This window comes from Papaver somniferum, chromosome 10 (assembly GCF_003573695.1).
Source record: "Papaver somniferum cultivar HN1 chromosome 10, ASM357369v1, whole genome shotgun sequence".
NCBI classification, from domain to species: Eukaryota; Viridiplantae; Streptophyta; class Magnoliopsida; order Ranunculales; family Papaveraceae; genus Papaver; species Papaver somniferum.
In genome coordinates, this window is record NC_039367.1 from 98575731 (window position 1) to 98603003 (window position 27273).

Sequence of the window (27273 nt, forward strand, 5' to 3'; positions counted from 1 at the left end):
ATTAAGCCGCTACAGACACTAGCCTACTCCAAGCTAACTTCGGACTGGACTGTAGTTGAACCCCAATCAGTCTCGCACTGATCCAAGGTACATTTGCACCCCTACGCCTATGATCCCAGCAGGATACTACGCGCTTGATTCCCTTATCTGATCTCACCCACAACTGAGAGTTTTTACGACCCAAAATCACAGGCTTTAGCAATAAACAAATCTGTCTCACACAGACAAGTCTATCAAAGGATAAATCTGTCTCCCACAGAAAAACCCTAAAGTTTTTGTTTCGTCTTTTGATATATAATAAAGGTGAACAGAAACCAATTGATAATCCGGTCTTATATTCCCTAAGAACAACCTAGATTAATCAATCACCTCACAACAATATTAGTCGTATGGAAGCGAAACAAGACGTCGTGGAATCACAAACGATGAGACGAAGATGTTTGTGGTTACTTTTATATCTTTCCTATCGGAGAACTCTCACGATCTCAAGCCAATCAATCTTATTGTACTCGTACGATATAAGATGCAAGATCAGATCACACAACTACGATAAAAGTAGTATCGGTCTGGCTTCACAATCCCAATGAAGTCTTTAAGTCGTTAACCTGGTTTTAGAAGAAGAAAACCAAAGGTTAAAGGAGAATCGACTCTAGCTTACAAACTAGTATCACACGGACGTGTGGGGATTAGTTTGTAGAGTTGCTAGATGTCCCCTTATATAGTCTTTCAAATCAGGGTTTCGCCTTGCTCACAAAGCAAACGCTATCCACCGTTAGATGAAAACCTGATTTAGATTCGCTAATATATATCAACCGTTAGATCGAAAATCTTAGCTTGTCATACACAAATGAATGCACGCTTCTAGGTTTGTTAACCGTACCCAAACGTGTGCATTGTTTGGTTCAATAATAGTCAACCAAAAGGTTAGCCATTTGAGCATTTCATACCAACCATTTTCTTCTTCACCATAACTAGTTCAAATGACTCACATGAACTAGTTAGAGAGTTGTTCAATTGCAAGGAAATCTCATGTACTACACAAGACACAATTGAAGCAAAGATGATTCGATTCACATGAATCGGTTCATGAACTTTATAGCCACGGTTTGCAAAAGCATTCCTTAGTCTTTATGAGTTAAGTTCAGAAATCATCTTTAGATATATAACCTATACAAGTTCGCAGACTAGGTTCGCGGACTTGAAGTACTGGAAAGATTTTCAAACTCCAGCAAAATTCTCGGGTTCGAGAGCTTCGCTGGTTCGCGGACTGGGTTCGCGCACATAGTTTGATAACTCAGAGAAATTCTCGGGTTTGAGAACTTCGGCAGTTCGCACTGAGTTCGGACTTGGCTACTAGCCGATTTCCAGCATGGGACTTATGCACATATGTTTTCCACAACATACTTATGTCCACTATGGTTATGTAATCTAAACTCTCATTCCAATCATTGAAACATTCTTAGAGGACGTTATATAGTTGTTACACTATTTCTCGTCAAAGCAATTTTCAAGATGATCGAAACATATGACTTGCGTCACTAGGTAAAGAAAAACATGGTCGAAGCGAAACGCTTACCAACACATATTTCGAGATATAGATAGGCGAGGTATACTCGGCTCGAAATACAAATGTGTATAATCTAAGTCTATATATATAACATATGACTTTTGTCTCAAGAAGTAGGAGATAGAATAGATAGACTTTTGAGTGACAGATAAGTTCAAGTCTTCACATACCTTTTTGTCGAGAAGTTCCACCGGTTCCTTGGGTAGTTCTTCCACTTGTATGATGAATCTCCATGAAGTCCTTGAGCTCAACTACACTCACTATCCTAGTCCGAGACTTAGCTATAATAGACTAGAAATCAAGACTTATAGTTTTGATCACTAACATTGACAAACAGGCTTGAGGTATCAACGCATGCGAGTTTGACCGAGCAGTGCTCTAACACTTAGGGAATGAAACAGTTCAAGTCAAATATCACTAACCTCAAGTAGAAGGATGATTGTTGTCGTTGTAGCTTCTTGATTCTTCACATCTTCAAGACTTTGCAATACTTGTAATGTATCATATCCTAATACTTTCAATATAACCTATATTAAGTTGACTCTAGTACATCATCAAGCGACTCTTAACATGGTTTTTTGATTCACTAAAATATGGCAACTAAACTTGACATACCAACGCTTGGTGGGTTCAACCGAGCCATGCTCTAACAATCTCCCCCTTTGTCAATTTTAGTGAAAAAACTCTTACAACATATGGATAAACAAATTACAAGAATTCATTACACATACGCTTGATTCCCGAATTCAACAGCACAGTAAACTGTTGTTTATGGGTGAAAACGGTTTCTGCTGATGTTGGTTAATTCGTGTGTATGAATGAGAAACGAGTCTAAACCCTAAACAATGTACTGCACGGGAGTACTTTTGATTTGAGAGATCAATATGTACAAATATGTCCTAAACCAAGAAATGGCCGTTATAGACTTTCTTCGGTCACAAAGTGAAGGAGAAGGGTTGGTCTTAGGGAGGAAGCGAAGAAAGTGTTAAGACCAGAATCGTCGTTCTGGAAGAGTGGGTTTTTTGTGACTTATATCAAAAAATTGGACTTCCTAAGTGATAGGAACATCGTTAGAAGATTTATTCTCTCTATTCGATGTGCAACATCCTTAAGTGATAGGAACTTTAGGCATATCTGTTTTTACTTCTGAAATAAAACCACTTTAGTTGTGTCAGAAGTACTCGGCGTATTGGATTGCTTTGAGCATCCTTGAATAGAGAGCTTACTCAAGCTATGTTCAATCTCCAAGGCATCCTTTTTGAGGCTAGCCACAAGAGTCGTGCACGAAGACTGATCTTCAGCATTACCTTTGGATTTGCAATCACTTATTACACCAAGAAGAGTATTGACATGGTGCTTCAACCGATTAAATCTATCAGCTTGAATTCTAACAAGATTTAGAATCAATTCACTCTCTTTAGCTGAAACCCGTTCATTATCAGAGACGCTCCTTTTTGAAGGCTAATCGGGATCACATATGTCGATGTTAGTCTGTCTCACCAGAACACATGGTTCGTCTATATTCGAGATTGAAAAGGCTTTCTCTTTAATAGAATTCGATGAGATAGACTTTTTATTTCTGGCGATGCATTTATCAGAGATAGTACTCTTGTCCATATAGTCAGATCGCTACAAACACAGACTTGTAAGGTCTTGAACGTGTTTGCCTGCTCTGATACCAATTGAAAAAGAGGGGGTCTAACAACACCACCGAATATTTCGCTTGGAAATCTGTATGGACTAACTCCGAAATACTTTCTAGAGAATCAACTAGAAAGTCAGACTCAATCTAGGTAAAAGTATCTCAAGGAGTTAATATCTCAATCTCTCAATTTGATCTCTACTCAAGCAAATAGAAATCTGCGAGTCTTTATCAAAGAGAGATGAACTTGGAGGGTACCAAAGACCAATGTCCAAGGATCAATCAATATCAATCAATAACCGTTAGGTCGGACTATCCAATTGATTGATCTAACACACAACCTGTATTATTTCTATTATATAAACAAATCGGAAAAGAAATAACACAGACACCAGAAGGTTTGTTAACAAGGAAACCGCAAATGCAGAAAAACACCGGGACCTAGTCCAGATTGAATACACAATGTATTAAGCCGCTACAGACACTAGCCTACTCCAAGCTAACTTCGGACTGGACTGTAGTTGAACCCCAATCAGTCTCGCACTGATCCAAGGTACATTTGCACCCCTACGCCTATGATCCCAGCAGGATACTACGCGCTTGATTCCCTTATCTGATCTCACCCACAACTGAGAGTTTTTACGACCCAAAATCACAGGCTTTAGCAATAAACAAATCTGTCTCACACAGACAAGTCTATCAAAGGATAAATCTGTCTCCCACAGAAAAACCCTAAAGTTTTTGTTTCGTCTTTTGATATATAATAAAGGTGAACAGAAACCAATTGATAATCCGGTCTTATATTCCCTAAGAACAACCTAGATTAATCAATCACCTCACAACAATATTAGTCGTATGGAAGCGAAACAAGACGTCGTGGAATCACAAACGATGAGACGAAGATGTTTGTGGTTACTTTTATATCTTTCCTATCGGAGAACTCTCACGATCTCAAGCCAATCAATCTTATTGTACTCGTACGATATAAGATGCAAGATCAGATCACACAACTACGATAAAAGTAGTATCGCTCTGACTTCACAATCCCAATGAAGTATTTAAGTCGTTAACCTGGTTTTAGAAGAAGAAAACCAAAGGTTAAAGGAGAATCATCTCTAGCTTACAAACTAGTATTACACGGACGTGTGGGGATTAGTTTGTAGAGTTGCTAGATGTCCCCTTATATAATCTTTCAAATCAGGGTTTCGCCTTGCTCACAAAGCAAACGCTATCCACCGTTAGATGAAAACCTGATTTAGATTCGAGCTAATATATATCAACCGTTAGATTAAAATCTTAGCTTGTCATACACAAATGAATTGCACGCTTCTAGGTTTGTTAACCGTACCCAAACGTGTGCGTTGTTTGTTCAATAATAGTCAACCAAAAGGTTATCCATTTGAGCATTTCATACCAACCATTTTCTTCTTCACCATAACTAGTTCAAATGACTCACATGCACTAGTTAGAGAGTTGTTCAATTGCAAGGAAATCTCATGTACTACACAAGACACAATTGAAGCAAAGATGATTCGATTCACATGAATCGGTTCATGAACTTTATAGCCACGGTTTGCAAAAGCATTCCTTAGTCTTTATGAGTTAAGTTCAGAAATCATCTTTAGATATATAACCTATACAAGTTCGCAGACTAGGTTCGCGGACTTGAAGTACTGGAAAGATTTTTCAAACTCCAGCAAAAATTCTCGGGTTCGAGAGCTTCGCTGGTTCGCGGACTGGGTTCGCGCAACATAGTTTGATAACTCAGCAGAAATTCTCGGGTTTGAGAACTTCGGCAGTTCGCAGACTGAGTTCGTGGACTTGGCTACTAGCCGATTTCCAGCATGGGACTTATGCACATATGTTTTTCCACAACATACTTATGTCCACTATGGTTATGTAATCTAAACTCTCATTCCAATCATTGAAACATTCTTAGAGGACGTTATATAGTTGTTACACTATTTCTCGTCAAAGCAATTTTCAAGATGATCGAAACATATATGACTTGCGTCACTAGGTAAATAAAAACATGGTCGAAGCGAAACGCTTACCAACACATATTTCGAGATATAGATAGGCGAGGTATACTCGGCTCGAAATATCAAATGTGTATAATCTAAGTCTATATATATAACATATGACTTTTGTCTCAAGAAGTAGGAGATAGAATAGATAGACTTTTGAGTGACAGATAAGTTCAAGTCTTCACATACCTTTTTGTCGAGAAGTTCCACCGGTTCCTTGGGTAGTTCTTCCACTTGTATGATGAATCTCCATGAAGTCCTTGAGCTCAACTACACTCACTATCCTAGTCCGAGACTTAGCTATAATAGACTAGAAATCAAGACTTATAGTTTTGATCACTAACATTGACAAACAGGCTTGAGGTATCAACGCATGCGAGTTTGACCGAGCAGTGCTCTAACACTTAGGGAATGAAACAGTTCAAGTCAAATATCACTAACCTCAAGTAGAAGGATGATTGTTGTCGTTGTAGCTTCTTGATTCTTCACATCTTCAAGACTTTGCAATACTTGTAATGTATCATATCCTAATACTTTCAATATAACCTATATTAAGTTGACTCTAGTACATCATCAAGCGACTCTTAACATGGGTTTTGATTCACTAAAATATGGCAACTAAACTTGACATACCAACGCTTGGTGGGTTCAACCGAGCCATGCTCTAACAATCTCCCCCTTTGTCAATTTTAGTGAAAAAACTCTTACAACATATGGATAAACAAATTACAAGAATTCATTACACATACGCTTGATTCCCGAATTCAACAGCACAGTAAACTGTTGTTTATGGGTGAAAACGGTTTCTGCTGATGTTGGTTAATTCGTGTGTATGAATGAGAAACGAGTCTAAACCCTAAACAATGTACTGCACGGGAGTACTTTTGATTTGAGAGATCAATATGTACAAATATGTCCTAAACCAAGAAATGGCCGTTATAGACTTTCTTCGGTCACAAAGTGAAGGAGAAGGGTTGGTCTTAGGGAGGGAAGCGAAGAAAGTGTTAAGACCAGAATCGTCGTTCTGGAAGAGTGGGTTTTTTGTGACTTATATCAAAAAATTGGACTTCCTAAGTGATAGGAACATCGTTAGAAGATTTATTCTCTCTATTCGATGTGCAACATCCTTAAGTGATAGGAACTTTAGGCATATCTGTTTTTACTTCTGAAATAAAACCACTTTAGTTGTGTCAGAAGTACTCGGCGTATTGGATTGCTTTGAGCATCCTTGAATAGAGAGCTTACTCAAGCTATGTTCAATCTCCAAGGCATCCTTTTTGAGGCTAGCCACAAGAGTCGTGCACGAAGACTGATCTTCAGCATTACCTTTGGATTTGCAATCACTTATTACACCAAGAAGAGTATTGACATGGTGCTTCAACCGATTAAATCTATCAGCTTGAATTCTAACAAGATTTAGAATCAATTCACTCTCTTTAGCTGAAACCCGTTCATTATCAGAGACGCTCCTTTTTGAAGGCTAATCGGGATCACATATGTCGATGTTAGTCTGTCTCACCAGAACACATGGTTCGTCTATATTCGAGATTGAAAAGGCTTTCTCTTTAATAGAATTCGATGAGATAGACTTTTTATTTCTGGCGATGCATTTATCAGAGATAGTACTCTTGTCCATATAGTCAGATCGCTACAAACACAGACTTGTAAGGTCTTGAACGTGTTTGCCTGCTCTGATACCAATTGAAAAAGAGGGGGTCTAACAACACCACCGAATATTTCGCTTGGAAATCTGTATGGACTAACTCCGAAATACTTTCTAGAGAATCAACTAGAAAGTCAGACTCAATCTAGGTAAAAGTATCTCAAGGAGTTAATATCTCAATCTCTCAATTTGATCTCTACTCAAGCAAATAGAAATCTGCGAGTCTTTATCAAAGAGAGATGAACTTGGAGGGTACCAAAGACCAATGTCCAAGGATCAATCAATATCAATCAATAACCGTTAGGTCGGACTATCCAATTGATTGATCTAACACACAACCTGTATTATTTCTATTATATAAACAAATCGGAAAAGAAATAACACAGACACCAGAAGGTTTGTTAACAAGGAAACCGCAAATGCAGAAAAACACCGGGACCTAGTCCAGATTGAATACACAATGTATTAAGCCGCTACAGACACTAGCCTACTCCAAGCTAACTTCGGACTGGACTGTAGTTGAACCCCAATCAGTCTCGCACTGATCCAAGGTACATTTGCACCCCTACGCCTATGATCCCAGCAGGATACTACGCGCTTGATTCCCTTATCTGATCTCACCCACAACTGAGAGTTTTTACGACCCAAAATCACAGGCTTTAGCAATAAACAAATCTGTCTCACACAGACAAGTCTATCAAAGGATAAATCTGTCTCCCACAGAAAAACCCTAAAGTTTTTGTTTCGTCTTTTGATATATAATAAAGGTGAACAGAAACCAATTGATAATCCGGTCTTATATTCCCTAAGAACAACCTAGATTAATCAATCACCTCACAACAATATTAGTCGTATGGAAGCGAAACAAGACGTCGTGGAATCACAAACGATGAGACGAAGATGTTTGTGGTTACTTTTATATCTTTCCTATCGGAGAACTCTCACGATCTCAAGCCAATCAATCTTATTGTACTCGTACGATATAAGATGCAAGATCAGATCACACAACTACGATAAAAGTAGTATCGCTCTGACTTCACAATCCCAATGAAGTATTTAAGTCGTTAACCTGGTTTTAGAAGAAGAAAACCAAAGGTTAAAGGAGAATCATCTCTAGCTTACAAACTAGTATTACACGGACGTGTGGGGATTAGTTTGTAGAGTTGCTAGATGTCCCCTTATATAATCTTTCAAATCAGGGTTTCGCCTTGCTCACAAAGCAAACGCTATCCACCGTTAGATGAAAACCTGATTTAGATTCGAGCTAATATATATCAACCGTTAGATTAAAATCTTAGCTTGTCATACACAAATGAATTGCACGCTTCTAGGTTTGTTAACCGTACCCAAACGTGTGCGTTGTTTGTTCAATAATAGTCAACCAAAAGGTTATCCATTTGAGCATTTCATACCAACCATTTTCTTCTTCACCATAACTAGTTCAAATGACTCACATGCACTAGTTAGAGAGTTGTTCAATTGCAAGGAAATCTCATGTACTACACAAGACACAATTGAAGCAAAGATGATTCGATTCACATGAATCGGTTCATGAACTTTATAGCCACGGTTTGCAAAAGCATTCCTTAGTCTTTATGAGTTAAGTTCAGAAATCATCTTTAGATATATAACCTATACAAGTTCGCAGACTAGGTTCGCGGACTTGAAGTACTGGAAAGATTTTTCAAACTCCAGCAAAAATTCTCGGGTTCGAGAGCTTCGCTGGTTCGCGGACTGGGTTCGCGCAACATAGTTTGATAACTCAGCAGAAATTCTCGGGTTTGAGAACTTCGGCAGTTCGCAGACTGAGTTCGTGGACTTGGCTACTAGCCGATTTCCAGCATGGGACTTATGCACATATGTTTTTCCACAACATACTTATGTCCACTATGGTTATGTAATCTAAACTCTCATTCCAATCATTGAAACATTCTTAGAGGACGTTATATAGTTGTTACACTATTTCTCGTCAAAGCAATTTTCAAGATGATCGAAACATATATGACTTGCGTCACTAGGTAAATAAAAACATGGTCGAAGCGAAACGCTTACCAACACATATTTCGAGATATAGATAGGCGAGGTATACTCGGCTCGAAATATCAAATGTGTATAATCTAAGTCTATATATATAACATATGACTTTTGTCTCAAGAAGTAGGAGATAGAATAGATAGACTTTTGAGTGACAGATAAGTTCAAGTCTTCACATACCTTTTTGTCGAGAAGTTCCACCGGTTCCTTGGGTAGTTCTTCCACTTGTATGATGAATCTCCATGAAGTCCTTGAGCTCAACTACACTCACTATCCTAGTCCGAGACTTAGCTATAATAGACTAGAAATCAAGACTTATAGTTTTGATCACTAACATTGACAAACAGGCTTGAGGTATCAACGCATGCGAGTTTGACCGAGCAGTGCTCTAACACTTAGGGAATGAAACAGTTCAAGTCAAATATCACTAACCTCAAGTAGAAGGATGATTGTTGTCGTTGTAGCTTCTTGATTCTTCACATCTTCAAGACTTTGCAATACTTGTAATGTATCATATCCTAATACTTTCAATATAACCTATATTAAGTTGACTCTAGTACATCATCAAGCGACTCTTAACATGGGTTTTGATTCACTAAAATATGGCAACTAAACTTGACATACCAACGCTTGGTGGGTTCAACCGAGCCATGCTCTAACAATCTCCCCCTTTGTCAATTTTAGTGAAAAAACTCTTACAACATATGGATAAACAAATTACAAGAATTCATTACACATACGCTTGATTCCCGAATTCAACAGCACAGTAAACTGTTGTTTATGGGTGAAAACGGTTTCTGCTGATGTTGGTTAATTCGTGTGTATGAATGAGAAACGAGTCTAAACCCTAAACAATGTACTGCACGGGAGTACTTTTGATTTGAGAGATCAATATGTACAAATATGTCCTAAACCAAGAAATGGCCGTTATAGACTTTCTTCGGTCACAAAGTGAAGGAGAAGGGTTGGTCTTAGGGAGGGAAGCGAAGAAAGTGTTAAGACCAGAATCGTCGTTCTGGAAGAGTGGGTTTTTTGTGACTTATATCAAAAAATTGGACTTCCTAAGTGATAGGAACATCGTTAGAAGATTTATTCTCTCTATTCGATGTGCAACATCCTTAAGTGATAGGAACTTTAGGCATATCTGTTTTTACTTCTGAAATAAAACCACTTTAGTTGTGTCAGAAGTACTCGGCGTATTGGATTGCTTTGAGCATCCTTGAATAGAGAGCTTACTCAAGCTATGTTCAATCTCCAAGGCATCCTTTTTGAGGCTAGCCACAAGAGTCGTGCACGAAGACTGATCTTCAGCATTACCTTTGGATTTGCAATCACTTATTACACCAAGAAGAGTATTGACATGGTGCTTCAACCGATTAAATCTATCAGCTTGAATTCTAACAAGATTTAGAATCAATTCACTCTCTTTAGCTGAAACCCGTTCATTATCAGAGACGCTCCTTTTTGAAGGCTAATCGGGATCACATATGTCGATGTTAGTCTGTCTCACCAGAACACATGGTTCGTCTATATTCGAGATTGAAAAGGCTTTCTCTTTAATAGAATTCGATGAGATAGACTTTTTATTTCTGGCGATGCATTTATCAGAGATAGTACTCTTGTCCATATAGTCAGATCGCTACAAACACAGACTTGTAAGGTCTTGAACGTGTTTGCCTGCTCTGATACCAATTGAAAAAGAGGGGGTCTAACAACACCACCGAATATTTCGCTTGGAAATCTGTATGGACTAACTCCGAAATACTTTCTAGAGAATCAACTAGAAAGTCAGACTCAATCTAGGTAAAAGTATCTCAAGGAGTTAATATCTCAATCTCTCAATTTGATCTCTACTCAAGCAAATAGAAATCTGCGAGTCTTTATCAAAGAGAGATGAACTTGGAGGGTACCAAAGACCAATGTCCAAGGATCAATCAATATCAATCAATAACCGTTAGGTCGGACTATCCAATTGATTGATCTAACACACAACCTGTATTATTTCTATTATATAAACAAATCGGAAAAGAAATAACACAGACACCAGAAGGTTTGTTAACAAGGAAACCGCAAATGCAGAAAAACACCGGGACCTAGTCCAGATTGAATACACAATGTATTAAGCCGCTACAGACACTAGCCTACTCCAAGCTAACTTCGGACTGGACTGTAGTTGAACCCCAATCAGTCTCGCACTGATCCAAGGTACATTTGCACCCCTACGCCTATGATCCCAGCAGGATACTACGCGCTTGATTCCCTTATCTGATCTCACCCACAACTGAGAGTTTTTACGACCCAAAATCACAGGCTTTAGCAATAAACAAATCTGTCTCACACAGACAAGTCTATCAAAGGATAAATCTGTCTCCCACAGAAAAACCCTAAAGTTTTTGTTTCGTCTTTTGATATATAATAAAGGTGAACAGAAACCAATTGATAATCCGTTCTTATATTCCCTAAGAACAACCTAGATTAATCAATCACCTCACAACAATATTAGTCGTATGGAAGCGAAACAAGACGTCGTGGAATCACAAACGATGAGACGAAGATGTTTGTGGTTACTTTTATATCTTTCCTATCGGAGAACTCTCACGATCTCAAGCCAATCAATCTTATTGTACTCGTACGATATAAGATGCAAGATCAGATCACACAACTACGATAAAAGTAGTATCGGTCTGACTTCACAATCCCAATGAAGTATTTAAGTCGTTAACCTGGTTTTAGAAGAAGAAAACCAAAGGTTAAAGGAGAATCATCTCTAGCTTACAAACTAGTATTACACGGACGTGTGGGGATTAGTTTGTAGAGTTGCTAGATGTCCCCTTATATAATCTTTCAAATCAGGGTTTCGCCTTGCTCACAAAGCAAACGCTATCCACCGTTAGATGAAAACCTGATTTAGATTCGAGCTAATATATATCAACCGTTAGATTAAAATCTTAGCTTGTCATACACAAATGAATTGCACGCTTCTAGGTTTGTTAACCGTACCCAAACTTGTGCGTTGTTTGTTCAATAATAGTCAACCAAAAGGTTATCCATTTGAGCATTTCATACCAACCATTTTCTTCTTCACCATAACTAGTTCAAATGACTCACATGCACTAGTTAGAGAGTTGTTCAATTGCAAGGAAATCTCATGTACTACACAAGACACAATTGAAGCAAAGATGATTCGATTCACATGAATCGGTTCATGAACTTTATAGCCACGGTTTGCAAAAGCATTCCTTAGTCTTTATGAGTTAAGTTCAGAAATCATCTTTAGATATATAACCTATACAAGTTCGCAGACTAGGTTCGCGGACTTGAAGTACTGGAAAGATTTTTCAAACTCCAGCAAAAATTCTCGGGTTCGAGAGCTTCGCTGGTTCGCGGACTGGGTTCGCGCAACATAGTTTGATAACTCAGCAGAAATTCTCGGGTTTGAGAACTTCGGCAGTTCGCAGACTGAGTTCGTGGACTTGGCTACTAGCCGATTTCCAGCATGGGACTTATGCACATATGTTTTTCCACAACATACTTATGTCCACTATGGTTATGTAATCTAAACTCTCATTCCAATCATTGAAACATTCTTAGAGGACGTTATATAGTTGTTACACTATTTCTCGTCAAAGCAATTTTCAAGATGATCGAAACATATATGACTTGCGTCACTAGGTAAATAAAAACATGGTCGAAGCGAAACGCTTACCAACACATATTTCGAGATATAGATAGGCGAGGTATACTCGGCTCGAAATATCAAATGTGTATAATCTAAGTCTATATATAACATATGACTTTTGTCTCAAGAAGTAGGAGATATAATAGATAGACTTTTGAGTGACAGATAAGTTCAAGTCTTCACATACCTTTTTGTCGAGAAGTTCCACCGGTTCCTTGGGTAGTTCTTCCACTTGTATGATGAATCTCCATGAAGTCCTTGAGCTCAACTACACTCACTATCCTAGTCCGAGACTTAGCTATAATAGACTAGAAATCAAGACTTATAGTTTTGATCACTAACATTGACAAACAGGCTTGAGGTATCAACGCATGCGAGTTTGACCGAGCAGTGCTCTAACACTTAGGGAATGAAACAGTTCAAGTCAAATATCACTAACCTCAAGTAGAAGGATGATTGTTGTCGTTGTAGCTTCTTGATTCTTCACATCTTCAAGACTTTGCAATACTTGTAATGTCTCATATCCTAATACTTTCAATATAACCTATATTAAGTTGACTCTAGTACATAATCAAGCGACTCTTAACATGGGTTTTGATTCACTAAAATATGGCAACTAAACTTGACATACCAACGCTTGGTGGGTTCAACCGAGCCATGCTCTAACAATCTCCCCCTTTGTCAATTTTAGTGAAAAAACTCTTACAACATATGGATAAACAAATTACAAGAATTCATTACACATACGCTTGATTCCCGAATTCAACAGCACAGTAAACTGTTGTTTATGGGTGAAAACGGTTTCTGCTGATGTTGGTTAATTCGTGTGTATGAATGAGAAACGAGTCTAAACCCTAAACAATGTACTGCACGGGAGTACTTTTGATTTGAGAGATCAATATGTACAAATATGTCCTAAACCAAGAAATGGCCGTTATAGACTTTCTTCGGTCACAAAGTGAAGGAGAAGGGTTGGTCTTAGGGAGGGAAGCGAAGAAAGTGTTAAGACCAGAATCGTCGTTCTGGAAGAGTGGGTTTTTTGTGACTTATATCAAAAAATTGGACTTCCTAAGTGATAGGAACATCGTTAGAAGATTTATTCTCTCTATTCGATGTGCAACATCCTTAAGTGATAGGAACTTTAGGCATATCTGTTTTTACTTCTGAAATAAAACCACTTTAGTTGTGTCAGAAGTACTCGGCGTATTGGATTGCTTTGAGCATCCTTGAATAGAGAGCTTACTCAAGCTATGTTCAATCTCCAAGGCATCCTTTTTGAGGCTAGCCACAAGAGTCGTGCACGAAGACTGATCTTCAGCATTACCTTTGGATTTGCAATCACTTATTACACCAAGAAGAGTATTGACATGGTGCTTCAACCGATTAAATCTATCAGCTTGAATTCTAACAAGATTTAGAATCAATTCACTCTCTTTAGCTGAAACCCGTTCATTATCAGAGACGCTCCTTTTTGAAGGCTAATCGGGATCACATATGTCGATGTTAGTCTGTCTCACCAGAACACATGGTTCGTCTATATTCGAGATTGAAAAGGCTTTCTCTTTAATAGAATTCGATGAGATAGACTTTTTATTTCTGGCGATGCATTTATCAGAGATAGTACTCTTGTCCATATAGTCAGATCGCTACAAACACAGACTTGTAAGGTCTTGAACGTGTTTGCCTGCTCTGATACCAATTGAAAAAGAGGGGGTCTAACAACACCACCGAATATTTCGCTTGGAAATCTGTATGGACTAACTCCGAAATACTTTCTAGAGAATCAACTAGAAAGTCAGACTCAATCTAGGTAAAAGTATCTCAAGGAGTTAATATCTCAATCTCTCAATTTGATCTCTACTCAAGCAAATAGAAATCTGCGAGTCTTTATCAAAGAGAGATGAACTTGGAGGGTACCAAAGACCAATGTCCAAGGATCAATCAATATCAATCAATAACCGTTAGGTCGGACTATCCAATTGATTGATCTAACACACAACCTGTATTATTTCTATTATATAAACAAATCGGAAAAGAAATAACACAGACACCAGAAGGTTTGTTAACAAGGAAACCGCAAATGCAGAAAAACACCGGGACCTAGTCCAGATTGAATACACAATGTATTAAGCCGCTACAGACACTAGCCTACTCCAAGCTAACTTCGGACTGGACTGTAGTTGAACCCCAATCAGTCTCGCACTGATCCAAGGTACATTTGCACCCCTACGCCTATGATCCCAGCAGGATACTACGCGCTTGATTCCCTTATCTGATCTCACCCACAACTGAGAGTTTTTACGACCCAAAATCACAGGCTTTAGCAATAAACAAATCTGTCTCACACAGACAAGTCTATCAAAGGATAAATCTGTCTCCCACAGAAAAACCCTAAAGTTTTTGTTTCGTCTTTTGATATATAATAAAGGTGAACAGAAACCAATTGATAATCCGGTCTTATATTCCCTAAGAACAACCTAGATTAATCAATCACCTCACAACAATATTAGTCGTATGGAAGCGAAACAAGACGTCGTGGAATCACAAACGATGAGACGAAGATGTTTGTGGTTACTTTTATATCTTTCCTATCGGAGAACTCTCACGATCTCAAGCCAATCAATCTTATTGTACTCGTACGATATAAGATGCAAGATCAGATCACACAACTACGATAAAAGTAGTATCGGTCTGACTTCACAATCCCAATGAAGTATTTAAGTCGTTAACCTGGTTTTAGAAGAAGAAAACCAAAGGTTAAAGGAGAATCATCTCTAGCTTACAAACTAGTATTACACGGACGTGTGGGGATTAGTTTGTAGAGTTGCTAGATGTCCCCTTATATAATCTTTCAAATCAGGGTTTCGCCTTGCTCACAAAGCAAACGCTATCCACCGTTAGATGAAAACCTGATTTAGATTCGAGCTAATATATATCAACCGTTAGATTAAAATCTTAGCTTGTCATACACAAATGAATTGCACGCTTCTAGGTTTGTTAACCGTACCCAAACGTGTGCGTTGTTTGTTCAATAATAGTCAACCAAAAGGTTATCCATTTGAGCATTTCATACCAACCATTTTCTTCTTCACCATAACTAGTTCAAATGACTCACATGCACTAGTTAGAGAGTTGTTCAATTGCAAGGAAATCTCATGTACTACACAAGACACAATTGAAGCAAAGATGATTCGATTCACATGAATCGGTTCATGAACTTTATAGCCACGGTTTGCAAAAGCATTCCTTAGTCTTTATGAGTTAAGTTCAGAAATCATCTTTAGATATATAACCTATACAAGTTCGCAGACTAGGTTCGCGGACTTGAAGTACTGGAAAGATTTTTCAAACTCCAGCAAAAATTCTCGGGTTCGAGAGCTTCGCTGGTTCGCGGACTGGGTTCGCGCAACATAGTTTGATAACTCAGCAGAAATTCTCGGGTTTGAGAACTTCGGCAGTTCGCAGACTGAGTTCGTGGACTTGGCTACTAGCCGATTTCCAGCATGGGACTTATGCACATATGTTTTTCCACAACATACTTATGTCCACTATGGTTATGTAATCTAAACTCTCATTCCAATCATTGAAACATTCTTAGAGGACGTTATATAGTTGTTACACTATTTCTCGTCAAAGCAATTTTCAAGATGATCGAAACATATATGACTTGCGTCACTAGGTAAATAAAAACATGGTCGAAGCGAAACGCTTACCAACACATATTTCGAGATATAGATAGGCGAGGTATACTCGGCTCGAAATATCAAATGTGTATAATCTAAGTCTATATATAACATATGACTTTTGTCTCAAGAAGTAGGAGATATAATAGATAGACTTTTGAGTGACAGATAAGTTCAAGTCTTCACATACCTTTTTGTCGAGAAGTTCCACCGGTTCCTTGGGTAGTTCTTCCACTTGTATGATGAATCTCCATGAAGTCCTTGAGCTCAACTACACTCACTATCCTAGTCCGAGACTTAGCTATAATAGACTAGAAATCAAGACTTATAGTTTTGATCACTAACATTGACAAACAGGCTTGAGGTATCAACGCATGCGAGTTTGACCGAGCAGTGCTCTAACACTTAGGGAATGAAACAGTTCAAGTCAAATATCACTAACCTCAAGTAGAAGGATGATTGTTGTCGTTGTAGCTTCTTGATTCTTCACATCTTCAAGACTTTGCAATACTTGTAATGTCTCATATCCTAATACTTTCAATATAACCTATAAGTTGACTCTAGTACATAATCAAGCGACTCTTAACATGGGTTTTGATTCACTAAAATATGGCAACTAAACTTGACATACCAACGCTTGGTGGGTTCAACCGAGCCATGCTCTAACAATCTCCCCCTTTGTCAATTTTAGTGAAAAAACTCTTACAACATATGGATAAACAAATTACAAGAATTCATTACACATACGCTTGATTCCCGAATTCAACAGCACAGTAAACTGTTGTTTATGGGTGAAAACGGTTTCTGCTGATGTTGGTTAATTCGTGTGTATGAATGAGAAACGAGTCTAAACCCTAAACAATGTACTGCACGGGAGTACTTTTGATTTGAGAGATCAATATGTACAAATATGTCCTAAACCAAGAAATGGCCGTTATAGACTTTCTTCGGTCACAAAGTGAAGGAGAAGGGTTGGTCTTAGGGAGGGAAGCGAAGAAAGTGTTAAGACCAGAATCGTCGTTCTGGAAGAGTGGGTTTTTTGTGACTTATATCAAAAAATTGGACTTCCTAAGTGATAGGAACATCGTTAGAAGATTTATTCTCTCTATTCGATGTGCAACATCCTTAAGTGATAGGAACTTTAGGCATATCTGTTTTTACTTCTGAAATAAAACCACTTTAGTTGTGTCAGAAGTACTCGGCGTATTGGATTGCTTTGAGCATCCTTGAATAGAGAGCTTACTCAAGCTATGTTCAATCTCCAAGGCATCCTTTTTGAGGCTAGCCACAAGAGTCGTGCACGAAGACTGATCTTCAGCATTACCTTTGGATTTGCAATCACTTATTACACCAAGAAGAGTATTGACATGGTGCTTCAACCGATTAAATCTATCAGCTTGAATTCTAACAAGATTTAGAATCAATTCACTCTCTTTAGCTGAAACCCGTTCATTATCAGAGACGCTCCTTTTTGAAGGCTAATCGGGATCACATATGTCGATGTTAGTCTGTCTCACCAGAACACATGGTTCGTCTATATTCGAGATTGAAAAGGCTTTCTCTTTAATAGAATTCGATGAGATAGACTTTTTATTTCTGGCGATGCATTTATCAGAGATAGTACTCTTGTCCATATAGTCAGATCGCTACAAACACAGACTTGTAAGGTCTTGAACGTGTTTGCCTGCTCTGATACCAATTGAAAAAGAGGGGGTCTAACAACACCACCGAATATTTCGCTTGGAAATCTGTATGGACTAACTCCGAAATACTTTCTAGAGAATCAACTAGAAAGTCAGACTCAATCTAGGTAAAAGTATCTCAAGGAGTTAATATCTCAATCTCTCAATTTGATCTCTACTCAAGCAAATAGAAATCTGCGAGTCTTTATCAAAGAGAGATGAACTTGGAGGGTACCAAAGACCAATGTCCAAGGATCAATCAATATCAATCAATAACCGTTAGGTCGGACTATCCAATTGATTGATCTAACACACAACCTGTATTATTTCTATTATATAAACAAATCGGAAAAGAAATAACACAGACACCAGAAGGTTTGTTAACAAGGAAACCGCAAATGCAGAAAAAACACCGGGACCTAGTCCAGATTGAATACACAATGTATTAAGCCGCTACAGACACTAGCCTACTCCAAGCTAACTTCGGACTGGACTGTAGTTGAACCCCAATCAGTCTCGCACTGATCCAAGGTACATTTGCACCCCTACGCCTATGATCCCAGCAGGATACTACGCGCTTGATTCCCTTATCTGATCTCACCCACAACTGAGAGTTTTTACGACCCAAAATCACAGGCTTTAGCAATAAACAAATCTGTCTCACACAGACAAGTCTATCAAAGGATAAATCTGTCTCCCACAGAAAAACCCTAAAGTTTTTGTTTCGTCTTTTGATATATAATAAAGGTGAACAGAAACCAATTGATAATCCGGTCTTATATTCCCTAAGAACAACCTAGATTAATCAATCACCTCACAACAATATTAGTCGTATGGAAGCGAAACAAGACGTCGTGGAATCACAAACGATGAGACGAAGATGTTTGTGGTTACTTTTATATCTTTCCTATCGGAGAACTCTCACGATCTCAAGCCAATCAATCTTATTGTACTCGTACGATATAAGATGCAAGATCAGATCACACAACTACGATAAAAGTAGTATCGGTCTGACTTCACAATCCCAATGAAGTATTTAAGTCGTTAACCTGGTTTTAGAAGAAGAAAACCAAAGGTTAAAGGAGAATCATCTCTAGCTTACAAACTAGTATTACACGGACGTGTGGGGATTAGTTTGTAGAGTTGCTAGATGTCCCCTTATATAATCTTTCAAATCAGGGTTTCGCCTTGCTCACAAAGCAAACGCTATCCACCGTTAGATGAAAACCTGATTTAGATTCGAGCTAATATATATCAACCGTTAGATTAAAATCTTAGCTTGTCATACACAAATGAATTGCACGCTTCTAGGTTTGTTAACCGTACCCAAACGTGTGCGTTGTTTGTTCAATAATAGTCAACCAAAAGGTTATCCATTTGAGCATTTCATACCAACCATTTTCTTCTTCACCATAACTAGTTCAAATGACTCACATGCACTAGTTAGAGAGTTGTTCAATTGCAAGGAAATCTCATGTACTACACAAGACACAATTGAAGCAAAGATGATTCGATTCACATGAATCGGTTCATGAACTTTATAGCCACGGTTTGCAAAAGCATTCCTTAGTCTTTATGAGTTAAGTTCAGAAATCATCTTTAGATATATAACCTATACAAGTTCGCAGACTAGGTTCGCGGACTTGAAGTACTGGAAAGATTTTTCAAACTCCAGCAAAAATTCTCGGGTTCGAGAGCTTCGCTGGTTCGCGGACTGGGTTCGCGCAACATAGTTTGATAACTCAGCAGAAATTCTCGGGTTTGAGAACTTCGGCAGTTCGCAGACTGAGTTCGTGGACTTGGCTACTAGCCGATTTCCAGCATGGGACTTATGCACATATGTTTTTCCACAACATACTTATGTCCACTATGGTTATGTAATCTAAACTCTCATTCCAATCATTGAAACATTCTTAGAGGACGTTATATAGTTGTTACACTATTTCTCGTCAAAGCAATTTTCAAGATGATCGAAACATATATGACTTGCGTCACTAGGTAAATAAAAACATGGTCGAAGCGAAACGCTTACCAACACATATTTCGAGATATAGATAGGCGAGGTATACTCGGCTCGAAATATCAAATGTGTATAATCTAAGTCTATATATAACATATGACTTTTGTCTCAAGAAGTAGGAGATATAATAGATAGACTTTTGAGTGACAGATAAGTTCAAGTCTTCACATACCTTTTTGTCGAGAAGTTCCACCGGTTCCTTGGGTAGTTCTTCCACTTGTATGATGAATCTCCATGAAGTCCTTGAGCTCAACTACACTCACTATCCTAGTCCGAGACTTAGCTATAATAGACTAGAAATCAAGACTTATAGTTTTGATCACTAACATTGACAAACAGGCTTGAGGTATCAACGCATGCGAGTTTGACCGAGCAGTGCTCTAACACTTAGGGAATGAAACAGTTCAAGTCAAATATCACTAACCTCAAGTAGAAGGATGATTGTTGTCGTTGTAGCTTCTTGATTCTTCACATCTTCAAGACTTTGCAATACTTGTAATGTCTCATATCCTAATACTTTCAATATAACCCATATTAAGTTGACTCTAGTACATAATCAAGCGACTCTTAACATGGGTTTTGATTCACTAAAATATGGCAACTAAACTTGACATACCAACGCTTGGTGGGTTCAACCGAGCCATGCTCTAACAATCTCCCCCTTTGTCAATTTTAGTGAAAAAACTCTTACAACATATGGATAAACAAATTACAAGAATTCATTACACATACGCTTGATTCCCGAATTCAACAGCACAGTAAACTGTTGTTTATGGGTGAAAACGGTTTCTGCTGATGTTGGTTAATTCGTGTGTATGAATGAGAAACGAGTCTAAACCCTAAACAATGTACTGCACGGGAGTACTTTTGATTTGAGAGATCAATATGTACAAATATGTCCTAAACCAAGAAATGGCCGTTATAGACTTTCTTCGGTCACAAAGTGAAGGAGAAGGGTTGGTCTTAGGGAGGGAAGCGAAGAAAGTGTTAAGACCAGAATCGTCGTTCTGGAAGAGTGGGTTTTTTGTGACTTATATCAAAAAATTGGACTTCCTAAGTGATAGGAACATCGTTAGAAGATTTATTCTCTCTATTCGATGTGCAACATCCTTAAGTGATAGGAACTTTAGGCATATCTGTTTTTACTTCTGAAATAAAACCACTTTAGTTGTGTCAGAAGTACTCGGCGTATTGGATTGCTTTGAGCATCCTTGAATAGAGAGCTTACTCAAGCTATGTTCAATCTCCAAGGCATCCTTTTTGAGGCTAGCCACAAGAGTCGTGCACGAAGACTGATCTTCAGCATTACCTTTGGATTTGCAATCACTTATTACACCAAGAAGAGTATTGACATGGTGCTTCAACCGATTAAATCTATCAGCTTGAATTCTAACAAGATTTAGAATCAATTCACTCTCTTTAGCTGAAACCCGTTCATTATCAGAGACGCTCCTTTTTGAAGGCTAATCGGGATCACATATGTCGATGTTAGTCTGTCTCACCAGAACACATGGTTCGTCTATATTCGAGATTGAAAAGGCTTTCTCTTTAATAGAATTCGATGAGATAGACTTTTTATTTCTGGCGATGCATTTATCAGAGATAGTACTCTTGTCCATATAGTCAGATCGCTACAAACACAGACTTGTAAGGTCTTGAACGTGTTTGCCTGCTCTGATACCAATTGAAAAAGAGGGGGTCTAACAACACCACCGAATATTTCGCTTGGAAATCTGTATGGACTAACTCCGAAATACTTTCTAGAGAATCAACTAGAAAGTCAGACTCAATCTAGGTAAAAGTATCTCAAGGAGTTAATATCTCAATCTCTCAATTTGATCTCTACTCAAGCAAATAGAAATCTGCGAGTCTTTATCAAAGAGATGAACTTGGAGGGTACCAAAGACCAATGTCCAAGGATCAATCAATATCAATCAATAACCGTTAGGTCGGACTATCCAATTGATTGATCTAACACACAACCTGTATTATTTCTATTATATAAACAAATCGGAAAAGAAATAACACAGACACCAGAAGGTTTGTTAACAAGGAAACCGCAAATGCAGAAAAACACCGGGACCTAGTCCAGATTGAATACACAATGTATTAAGCCGCTACAGACACTAGCCTACTCCAAGCTAACTTCGGACTGGACTGTAGTTGAACCCCAATCAGTCTCGCACTGATCCAAGGTACATTTGCACCCCTACGCCTATGATCCCAGCAGGATACTACGCGCTTGATTCCCTTATCTGATCTCACCCACAACTGAGAGTTTTTACGACCCAAAATCACAGGCTTTAGCAATAAACAAATCTGTCTCACACAGACAAGTCTATCAAAGGATAAATCTGTCTCCCACAGAAAAACCCTAAAGTTTTTGTTTCGTCTTTTGATATATAATAAAGGTGAACAGAAACCAATTGATAATCCGGTCTTATATTCCCTAAGAACAACCTAGATTAATCAATCACCTCACAACAATATTAGTCGTATGGAAGCGAAACAAGACGTCGTGGAATCACAAACGATGAGACGAAGATGTTTGTGGTTACTTTTATATCTTTCCTATCGGAGAACTCTCACGATCTCAAGCCAATCAATCTTATTGTACTCGTACGATATAAGATGCAAGATCAGATCACACAACTACGATAAAAGTAGTATCGGTCTGACTTCACAATCCCAATGAAGTATTTAAGTCGTTAACCTGGTTTTAGAAGAAGAAAACCAAAGGTTAAAGGAGAATCATCTCTAGCTTACAAACTAGTATTACACGGACGTGTGGGGATTAGTTTGTAGAGTTGCTAGATGTCCCCTTATATAATCTTTCAAATCAGGGTTTCGCCTTGCTCACAAAGCAAACGCTATCCACCGTTAGATGAAAACCTGATTTAGATTCGAGCTAATATATATCAACCGTTAGATTAAAATCTTAGCTTGTCATACACAAATGAATTGCACGCTTCTAGGTTTGTTAACCGTACCCAAACTTGTGCGTTGTTTGTTCAATAATAGTCAACCAAAAGGTTATCCATTTGAGCATTTCATACCAACCATTTTCTTCTTCACCATAACTAGTTCAAATGACTCACATGCACTAGTTAGAGAGTTGTTCAATTGCAAGGAAATCTCATGTACTACACAAGACACAATTGAAGCAAAGATGATTCGATTCACATGAATCGGTTCATGAACTTTATAGCCACGGTTTGCAAAAGCATTCCTTAGTCTTTATGAGTTAAGTTCAGAAATCATCTTTAGATATATAACCTATACAAGTTCGCAGACTAGGTTCGCGGACTTGAAGTACTGGAAAGATTTTTCAAACTCCAGCAAAAATTCTCGGGTTCGAGAGCTTCGCTGGTTCGCGGACTGGGTTCGCGCAACATAGTTTGATAACTCAGCAGAAATTCTCGGGTTTGAGAACTTCGGCAGTTCGCAGACTGAGTTCGTGGACTTGGCTACTAGCCGATTTCCAGCATGGGACTTATGCACATATGTTTTTCCACAACATACTTATGTCCACTATGGTTATGTAATCTAAACTCTCATTCCAATCATTGAAACATTCTTAGAGGACGTTATATAGTTGTTACACTATTTCTCGTCAAAGCAATTTTCAAGATGATCGAAACATATATGACTTGCGTCACTAGGTAAATAAAAACATGGTCGAAGCGAAACGCTTACCAACACATATTTCGAGATATAGATAGGCGAGGTATACTCGGCTCGAAATATCAAATGTGTATAATCTAAGTCTATATATATAACATATGACTTTTGTCTCAAGAAGTAGGAGATATAATAGATAGACTTTTGAGTGACAGATAAGTTCAAGTCTTCACATACCTTTTTGTCGAGAAGTTCCACCGGTTCCTTGGGTAGTTCTTCCACTTGTATGATGAATCTCCATGAAGTCCTTGAGCTCAACTACACTCACTATCCTAGTCCGAGACTTAGCTATAATAGACTAGAAATCAAGACTTATAGTTTTGATCACTAACATTGACAAACAGGCTTGAGGTATCAACGCATGCGAGTTTGACCGAGCAGTGCTCTAACACTTAGGGAATGAAACAGTTCAAGTCAAATATCACTAACCTCAAGTAGAAGGATGATTGTTGTCGTTGTAGCTTCTTGATTCTTCACATCTTCAAGACTTTGCAATACTTGTAATGTCTCATATCCTAATACTTTCAATATAACCCATATTAAGTTGACTCTAGTACATAATCAAGCGACTCTTAACATGGGTTTTGATTCACTAAAATATGGCAACTAAACTTGACATACCAACGCTTGGTGGGTTCAACCGAGCCATGCTCTAACAATCTCCCCCTTTGTCAATTTTAGTGAAAAAACTCTTACAACATATGGATAAACAAATTACAAGAATTCATTACACATACGCTTGATTCCCGAATTCAACAGCACAGTAAACTGTTGTTTATGGGTGAAAACGGTTTCTGCTGATGTTGGTTAATTCGTGTGTATGAATGAGAAACGAGTCTAAACCCTAAACAATGTACTGCACGGGAGTACTTTTGATTTGAGAGATCAATATGTACAAATATGTCCTAAACCAAGAAATGGCCGTTATAGACTTTCTTCGGTCACAAAGTGAAGGAGAAGGGTTGGTCTTAGGGAGGGAAGCGAAGAAAGTGTTAAGACCAGAATCGTCGTTCTGGAAGAGTGGGTTTTTTGTGACTTATATCAAAAAATTGGACTTCCTAGATGAATGAAAAGTAATCAGGTGATTTCTTAATATTGTATTGTTCTTCTAACCAAAAACTTGTCTTTTGGTGGAAATAGGTGAGACCTATTTATATAATTCGCAACAAAACGTACCCTGGTCTCGTAGGAAGTGGAAACGATTGAGTAGTGGAAGAAGAGAGTAGCGGATAACGCCTGGAATTGATTTTTATAATGAAATATACGTTTCACCATTACTTCTTGCCATTACTAACCCCCCCGCTTTATGACACTTTCTTGTAACGGGCGTATTGCACGCCGCACGCTGTAAACCGCCAGACCAATACCCTGATGAGTATCCCCCAGTTTGTGACATGTTTTGATGTCTCGAGTGTTTTCGTGGAAAACATGTAGCACTTTGCTACGTGTGGCAAGTTGAAATTGATAGGCTTGCCGCAGGTAAATAGCATGTGATGCTATTAGGCTCGTCTTGGCTGGTCGCCTAAAACTTGCCACAAGCTTGCCGGCTTGGTGGCGAACTTCGATGGTTGAGATCGCATCTTATGAAATAAGGGTAGCCGTTGATTGTGGCTACCTTGTATTGGCGCCTGAAGATGGCGCAGTGGCGTTTTTGGTGCACACCAGTAGCAATGCGGTATGGCTGGCCTGGCTCGTGCATGCCAGTGGCACAGGGGTGCAAGTGGAGCTTGGCGTAGCCATGGCCATTAATTTTAGGCGGCTGGTCGCCTGAAAGTTTCCAAAAGTCTGTCAGCTCGGTGGCGAACTTGGAAGGCCGAGATTGCATCTCATGAGGAAGGATAGCTGTTGATTATGGCTACCTTCTGTAGGCGCCTGGAAGCTTTGTCTAAATTAGGGTTTAGCATGCTGAAACCCTAATTAGCGTATAAGGCATGTCCTTTGGCATGTGCGCCTTGCATGCACATTTGGCAAGTTAGGCATGCCGATTGGCATGTGCGCATGGCATGCGCGTTTGGCGAGTTTGACATGCTGCTTGGCATATTTGGCATGCCGATTGGCATGCGTGTTTAGCGGGTTTGGCATGTTGCTTGGCATGTGCGTCTGGCACGCGTGTTTAGCATGCTGCTCGGCATGTTTGGCATGCCGATTGGTATGTGCGTCTGGCACGCGGGTTTGGCATGCTGTTCGGCATGTTTGGCAATCCGATTGGCATGTGAGCATGGTATGTGCGTTTGGCGAGTTTGGCATGCTGCTTGGCATGTTTGGCATGCCGATAGGCGTGTGCGTTTGGCACGCGTGTTTGGCGCGGGTTTTGGGAAGCCAATTGGCTTTGTGACCATCTGGAGTGGTTCGTCCTTTTCAACGTCATGGCGAGTTTGAAGCAACCTGATTGGTTAATGTAAGAGGGTCGGCCAAGCATGGGCGTGGATACACTTCTGTGTGAGTGTGGAGGATTTAAAGCGACCTGATTGGTCGATGCGAAGTGGGGCCGGCAAGCTAGGGCGTGGCCACACTTCCAGTGTGTTGTGGCGAACTTAATCGCATAGTTTGGCTAAGCATAGTTCTTCGACCAACGAGGTCTAGTGTACTGCGTGGGGCGCAAAACCCTAATTTTGCAAATTAGTCGGATTTATGAGTTTTTTGTGAGTTATCACAATAATTGACTGGATTTTGTATGCTGCCATAAAAATCCTTATCTACAGAATGCAGTGTGCTTTCCGTCTGAGCATTTCGTGCAATGGCCTTAACTTTAGTACTTGGAGGTTCATGCTACTCCGCTGCGAGTGAAAAAAATTCGTCATGCCATACCGATATTAAGGGTTATGCCGGGGAACATAGCACAGGAAAGTACTTAGTGAGTCTTGTATTGGCGAGTTGCCGAAATTTACAGAGTGTTTTGGATGGTTGCTACATTCGCCAGTCTGGATAAATTTCATGTAAATATATTGAATGGCTCAATAAATATGCTGGTGGAGAGGTTAGCACCCATGGTACCATTTCTTTGCAGAGTGACGTCAGGTGCAAGGTTTTATGATTTTAACCCTAAGCTAAAAACCACCATCAACATTAAGTCCCCTGCTTATCTCAGAACAGTGACATTATTGCGGGGTAAGCATAAGATGGTGACGGACAAGGATAAAATCGAATCGGAAAGTCATGAAGAGATTGTCAGGAAGATTTGGCTAACCTTTGTCGGGAGGCCTGAGGAATTTGTGACCCTTGCATTGGTGGCTTTGCATAAATTCGGCTAGGCCATGGGGTGTTAGCATCAATGTTGCAGCTTTGTCTTGATGATTGGCAGAGGTGACACTGCAACCTGATCCGCGGAACGGGCACTGGATGGCTCAGAAAGGTAGACGACGCTGGCTATGGAGCGGACTGCTGGCGCTAGCCATGGAGCAGACTGATGGCATTGGTCATGGAGTGTACTGATGGCATTGGCTTGGGATGCAGAATGTTGGCGCCGGCTTTGGGTTGGTGGAGATGGCGCTGCTTTGAACGTCTAAGATGGCGTCGTTGGCTTGGTGAAGATGGCGCTTCTTTGAACGGCTAGGATGGCGCTGCTAGCTGGAGTAGCGGATGGGTGCGGCTAGCT